At 41.6% G+C, this 7,023-nt stretch overlaps 1 pseudogene; it reads right to left on the bottom strand.

Moving 5' to 3' along the window:
• Positions 1–3,562: 3,562 nt before the first annotated feature.
• Positions 3,563–3,681, bottom strand: LOC134943903 (5S ribosomal RNA; annotated as a pseudogene).
• Positions 3,682–7,023: the final 3,342 nt, after the last annotated feature.

Here is a 7,023-nt window from a genome sequence, read left to right as displayed (position 1 = left end):
GACCTCAGTACTGTGAGGTAATAATACTAACCAGTATACCAACCATACTAGTAGATATTATAAGTCCACGAATCCATCCAGTGAGTTATCAACTTTGCAGACCAGAGATGATGACGTAATGATGTGGCCCTTCAATAGTAATTGTGTCATAGTGTTCCCATCTCCAAATAGTCTTCAGCAATGTAAGTTCTGTACTACAAGTTTAGGAAAGTCTGGGAGCATTCCTAGAACATGACACGAAATTCAGCAGAATTCAATCCAATGGAGCACCTCTGGGAAAACATGTAGCCATTTGTAGAGTTTCATCACTATATAATTGGCAACAACTAAATTACGCAATGTATTCAGTAAAGAACAGAATACTAGAGCCACACTTTGGGCCCAATTCAGACCTGATTGCGACTTTGTAATAGGTTTGCTATCTCATAGTCGCCACCCAATCAGAGTGAATACCCACCCCGTACAAGTCTGCATACGCCTTGCGAAAAGCTCTGCTTACACCTGTCAGCTGCTTATCCGTTCACATCTCATTCACCATCTAATGTTTTTTCTAGTCTGTGCAGTCTGTGCGTAGGGCCCAGTACCTACTCATGTATTACGATCCGTATGCATGTGCAATCGATTGATAATTGGCCGCCTTGCAAAATTGCACATCAGTGATCATGTCTGAATTGGGCCCTTTATTCGGTAGCGTCTAGTTTCTCTTCGTCGAGAGGATCTTTCCCATAATTCACTGAGTCCACGTCACAAACCTATTGGAATAGTAACCTGTGGCGAGCAAAGCGGAGCGGCATGAGACAATGTGCCTGAAGCGTTGACGAGTGAAGCAAGGGTCCACTGCAGCATAACTAAAACAAAATAACTTACAACAAGTGGAGATTGGAGAAAACAAATACATACTATAAGGGCAGACAACCATTTCCGCCCTCACGTGATGTCACATCCAGGTCCTTTCCACGTAGAGGAAATAGATACAACCCACTTTCTTCACTATGTAGAATAGTGATAAACTGAAGCTATTCTTAGGGTCAGATGAATCGGTGACCACTCATTGTATAAATAATATTAAATATATAAAATATGTAGATACAAGCACTTTATAACAAGATTTAATTTAAACTCATTTGTTTAGTATATAATTATGTTTAGCAAGTGTCTCTCTGTGGCTACAATAAATTATTAAGTAGCCACTTGGTTATATAAAAATGGAACAACCGATATTTCTGCAAACATTTAATAAGTATCCAGTAATATGTGCAACTATGAGGACTATTACCACTCAGCCCATTAATCGGGCACCAGAACTTTAGTTTGCTATGAGTACAATAAGAAGGACTGCTAGATGTTTAAGTTAGGTGGTTTCTTTTTGGCAGGAGCTCTATGTGGACCAGATGGTTACAATTATTTTCTAAGCACAAGGTTAGAAGGTTAATAAAGCCCTCCCTGGAATCCCACTTAAATTATCTTGTCTGGTAATCAAAAATTCCCATACTGTGGCCAGTTGATAATTGAACAATCTTCATTTAAGATATCTTAAGCAGCTTCAGAGCATCGTTTTACTTATATCAACACTTTTGCCACCACGTTAGCATTTATAAATAATAGATCTTATCAAAGTCTTTTACAGATCTTGTTACCCCTTTGTCAGCAAAGGTGTCAGACTCTTGGATATTGCAAAGACAACCCTTCTGTTTAACCCTTTGTCCCTGCTTGGCCCACAAGTGTACCAAACCTTTGGAAATGGGTAAGACAACACTTCGGCTAAACCTCTTGTTACCACCTTGTCCAAAAGTGTACTAGACTGTGTTTAACCATACTGTACTTATATTTTTAATTCTGTCAGACAATAGTCCACACTTGTTTAACTTGCTATTAATTTGTGCAAACAGATATGATCTATATAAGGGGTTCTTGGCCTCAACCCTCAAGTCTTCCCAACAGGTCATGTTTTGAGAAATTTGTGTCAGTGAAAGCAGGTGAAATAATTACTGACCCAACAAAAACTCACCTAGGCATGAATAAAGAAATCCACAAAACATGACCTCATGGTAGTACATGAGGACTGGAGCTGAGAACTACTGATGTATATAATAAATTGACTGTTGACAGAAATAATGTCCTCATCTTGGCACTTACAGTACATGCACAAATCCATATGAGATTATTTAAAGTAAAAACTTCTACACACTGTGAATGGGGAGCTGTGCTCTGGCAGGAACCCACATCTGGCCAGTAGCAAAGTGGGTAGCAAACTGGGAAGCCGTGACAGTTACCAAAGGTGAGGTACAGGGATGGGTACCGGCGGTCACTCCCTAGAATGCTGCAGTGAGTGAGAGGGGGCAGTGATACCAGTGCATCTGATATTGAAAGGGGTTCCCGACATACGGCAGCAGCAGCAGTCCTGGCCGCAATCTGTCCACACAGCTCCCCAGCACCTGTGTCAGTCCCACGTCACAGGCAGTGAGGACTACTTCAGGAAAAAAATATTTCCATTGGATTTTTAAAAAATTAGTATGTATTTTTATTCATTTTCATTTGATATATATTATATATTAATACGACTTAAGCTTGGAATACACTATACAATTATCTGACAGATCATCTGCTAGATCTGGCTGGTTGGAATGAAAATCTGGGAAAAGATAAGAGCAAATGACAATCGACCATTTGCTCCCAAACACTGGACAATGGACAAAACCTGTCATTCAGACAAATTGGTTAAATCCATGATTTAGCCAATTGGTATGTACAAGAAGTTTTGTCCATTGTCCAGTGTTTGGGAGCAAATGCAGATTGTAATTTTCTCTCAACCAGATTATCATTCCATCCAGCCAGATCTGGTTGTCAGCAGTATTGACAAGGCCCGCAGTCAAGGCCTTGAATTACATTTGTTAAGGCTGCATTTTAAGGATGAAATTTCAAGGATGCAGTTAGAACCGGAGTTTGAATTGGATTTGGACTTTGTCTAGAATCTAAAATGAAACAATTTTTATGAACACTGCAGTTCAGGATCATTATATTTTCACTCTAATTTCCATAACAGTCATATGTGCCAGGGCCGTCTTATTATATGGGCTCAATGTGCACTTGCCCAAGGGCCCCAGGAGTTTAAGGGCCTAAACTCCTGATAGTTGAGGGTCCCCTTTTTCCAGGGGTACCAAATTTTTGAAAATCTGTCCTGGGGAAGATCCGACTTCAAAGCTGTGGTCCCCATCCAAGCCTGTTTATTGCTCCTCCGAGGTAATGGGAAAAAGAAAAACAAGAAAAAGTGACCTTTGTTGGGAGCACTCACTCTTGGAAACAGTTATAAACTTAAATATGTATGAGCAATGATGTAAAGATGAAATAATTAAAACGTAACCTTTAATAATATTTAAATAAGATATAAGTACACCAAAAAAGATTTTTAGTATCTAAAATGTGGCTATAATAAATATAAACCACCAACTAAGCTAAGACTGTGAATATATTGATGAATAAATAAGGCATTGATTACAGGCCCACCAGGCATTAGTCCGTAATGCTGCAAGGTTAGTGTAATAACCGATATAGTGCAGTTAAAAACCTACAACACCTGGTATTCCTTAGTGGTCATCCACCTAAGTACTGACCAGGCCCAACACCGTATTGCTTCCAAGATCGGACGAGATTGGGCAAGCGCAGTGTGGTATGGTAGTAGGTTATTTTTGATACGGCAGAAAACTACAGCTGTTGTGCAGCCAATAGGTAAACACTAAACCTGATTGCTGTAATGAAAAAATAATCTCTTAATAGAGATATATATGTTTGACCATCATTGCACCAATTTGTAACCCAATCTTATAGGTATGCGGAGGTTTAAATCATGTGGTCAATAAAGCTTGCCAGCAGACTGCCTGTATATTTCTTTGTGTGCTTTGCAGCACCACTGAAAACGGGTTTTTCTTTATGGGTAAGGCAGATATAAAAACCCCTGTTGTACTGAGGACATGCCAAAATATCTTTGTGAGATCCAAGAGAAACCTGTCTCTGATAATTGCTGGATCTCCCTGTTAAGCATTGGATGGAAAAATGGTTATTATGGTTATCATGATGGTTAACATCAAAACACAAACCTGTGTAAGGCTATATTAGATAGTTAAAAGAGAAAAAGCTGAGACTGAAATGATCTAAACCCTTCCACTTTTCTCCCTTCATGCCGCCATAATCGGTATAGGGCAGGGAATGAAAGAGGACCAAATGCAAATTTTTCAGCTTGAAAAGAAAGGAGAGGAAAAGACAGACTAAAGAGTGGATAAGATAGATAAAAATATCTCTGGAGACAAGATCTCTATTATCCACAAATAGGCTAACTAACACAATAGTGCCTGAAGTAACAAGTACTGTCTTTATAGCAACATTGTTGAACCAATATATGCTTGCAAGGAAAAGATTTTGCATGTATCCACAGTGTATCAACAGTATATCTGTCTAATTTGTTTCATTGATACATGCCAGGTATCCTTATGCTATAACAGCCAGGGCATGCATGATAGCTTATTGCCTGTTAGAACCCGCATGAAACGGCGTTGGGATGTCAGGAATAAAGCAAGGGCAGTGTCTGTGCTAGAATTGCCAGAGCCCTAATAAGTTATTGATTGCTCCTGATTATAATATATCAGACACATGAAAACACAAGTTGACTTAATCATATGTCTAATGCATTTAAAGCACCTGAAACACAATGATTCCCATATATTAATTATAAATAATGCCTGAGAATAAATGGCATAAATTTGCCAAAAAGACCGGTACACTTAATGTTGCAATTACATATATGTGTAGCTGGAGAATATGAGACAATGTAAAGCAAGATAAGGGAGGATACTTATTTGTCTAGTATGTGTCTCTCCCTGCTCACTGAGAGACGCTGACCGCCGAGATTCATGCGCTGGGCGTCTATGCGGCTCGCCTGGTCTCCTCTCCTGCCGGTCTCTGGTCACGTGAGCGCGCTCACCGTGACCACGTCCACCTCACCCGACGTACGTTTCACAGCAGCAGCCAGATATCTCGGGTTCTGTCTGACACCGTTTCTGAGGGCAAACTCCAAAAGCTGGGACTGTCTCCTTTTGGTGGACACTAGCAACTGGTCCCTACTATGCCCAGAACCAGACATATCAGCCTTCCAGCAGCTTGTCCCTGTTGCTGCGCCATACGCCTGTTATGCAGTTTTATATTTTTGTTGGTGGATTGCTCTGGCTTCTGAACTCTGATCCCTAAGCCCCCAGTACCTCCTGAAAGGTGGGACTCTCTAGTTTTCTATCCCATTAAAAGCTAAGAAGTCTATTTCCAGTAACTGGAGATATCTGCAATCAAGCAAGCTGCCCCCTCTGGAAAATGATGAATAATAAATCCCAGTCCACTATCCACTGCTCCCCTGTGCATTAAACACCCCCTACCACCCTGGAAGTCATGTACCGGGGCCCCTTCATTCAGCCCAATTCCCCCTTCTACAGGTTAGTGTTCTCCCTTCCACCCCCTCTCCCACCATCTGTGCAGTAAAGGAGGAATAAGCAGAAATTACTGCTCCAGGTCCTACATGCTGAGCGGAAGCTAGAACACTGCATACCGCCCGCGGTCATCAAAACGCTTACTGATAGCACCCCCAACCCCTACCACTGGAAGATGGATAGGGGCCCCAGTGCATTGCTTTTACCATGAGCCGACACTGCTGTTAAGATGGCCCTAATATGTACCATCCAGTCGTGACTAATAAGAATGACTAGAGGAAACCTGGCAGGACAGTGCAAGGCCCTACTACATTAGTGCTTATCAGATCCTGTGTTGCTCTATACCAAGCAGCAATGCTGTACTTTGTAAAACAGTCTTTTTACACTGTTAGGGTCGGATTCAATCAGATGCGGTAATTTACCATTCCAGGAAAAGGATCTGGGGCTATTCAATTACACCCTTTTTCTTGCACAGTAAATTACCCGCTAACGTGCAATAATCAATAGAATCTGGGATTAGTTCCTGGAACTATGGCTTAAAATGCTCGGGGCACCTATGATCAAGGCATTTAATGCAGATTTCTGTACAAGCCTCCTCAGACTCGAACAGAAATCTGAGTTACTGTACCTGCAGCCTGCGGGCTGATTGCGGGCTTCCACAGGCTACAATTGAATAGCCCCATCAGAGCAATTAGTCTGCCATAATTAACCGTGGAAAATTGAATGTGGCCTGTAAGCATGCTACACATCAGAACGATGTGTAGCTGGCCGATCCGGCGGATGGCAGTATACTGCAGGGGGCAAAGGAGCGATGGAGAATGCCATGCTGCATTCGGCAGCATGGTATTGTTAGCAATGTTTTCTGCTTGACCCTACAGCAGGGCTGGCCAGAAGACATCACTAATGACCATGGGAGTGCTCCAAATCGGGCATACACACTGCCCGATATGCCCAATATTCATTCCAATTTTTATCTCGAAACTACAAATCGGACCGATATCAGCGTAGTGTTTACCTGGCCTTAGTTAGTTTTTTTTCAAATTTTTTATTGAATTGTAGACCTTATAAAGGTCGACAGTCATTGGGTTGACACCATAGGGTCAACAGTCAAAAGGTTGACAGGGTCAAAAGGTTGACATTCAAAATGTCTACAGTCAAAGGGGGTGTCCAATTATCTGCGATAGTGCCGTGGGCGTGAAAAATGCATGGTTTTCGCATTTTTTATCACCCTATCCATTTCTTTGCATGAAACATACATAGGTCCCATGAAAAGCCGCGGACCTATGTATTTTTGCGGCACTTATCGTGGGTCTAGGGGGCTATTATTGCAGTTTATGCTTTGCATGCTGGCATCAAGGGGAGGAGCGCACCACATCCGGGCTAATTGGATTGCCCCAGGCGAACCAGTTAGCCACGGTAAATTACTGCAGCTAATTGGATACCCCCAAAAGGATGACAGGGTCAAAAGGTCCTCACAGTGTCAAAAGGTCAACACAAAAAAAGTTGAATTTTTTGGGGGTGTTATTTTGTGTTTTTAAACATATTATTTCACCCA

Source organism: Pseudophryne corroboree, chromosome 1 (genome assembly GCF_028390025.1).
Source record: "Pseudophryne corroboree isolate aPseCor3 chromosome 1, aPseCor3.hap2, whole genome shotgun sequence".
Classification (NCBI taxonomy): domain Eukaryota; kingdom Metazoa; phylum Chordata; class Amphibia; order Anura; family Myobatrachidae; genus Pseudophryne; species Pseudophryne corroboree.
The sequence above is the reverse complement of the archived record's forward strand: the minus strand, read 5'-3'. Positions and strand labels throughout refer to the sequence as shown.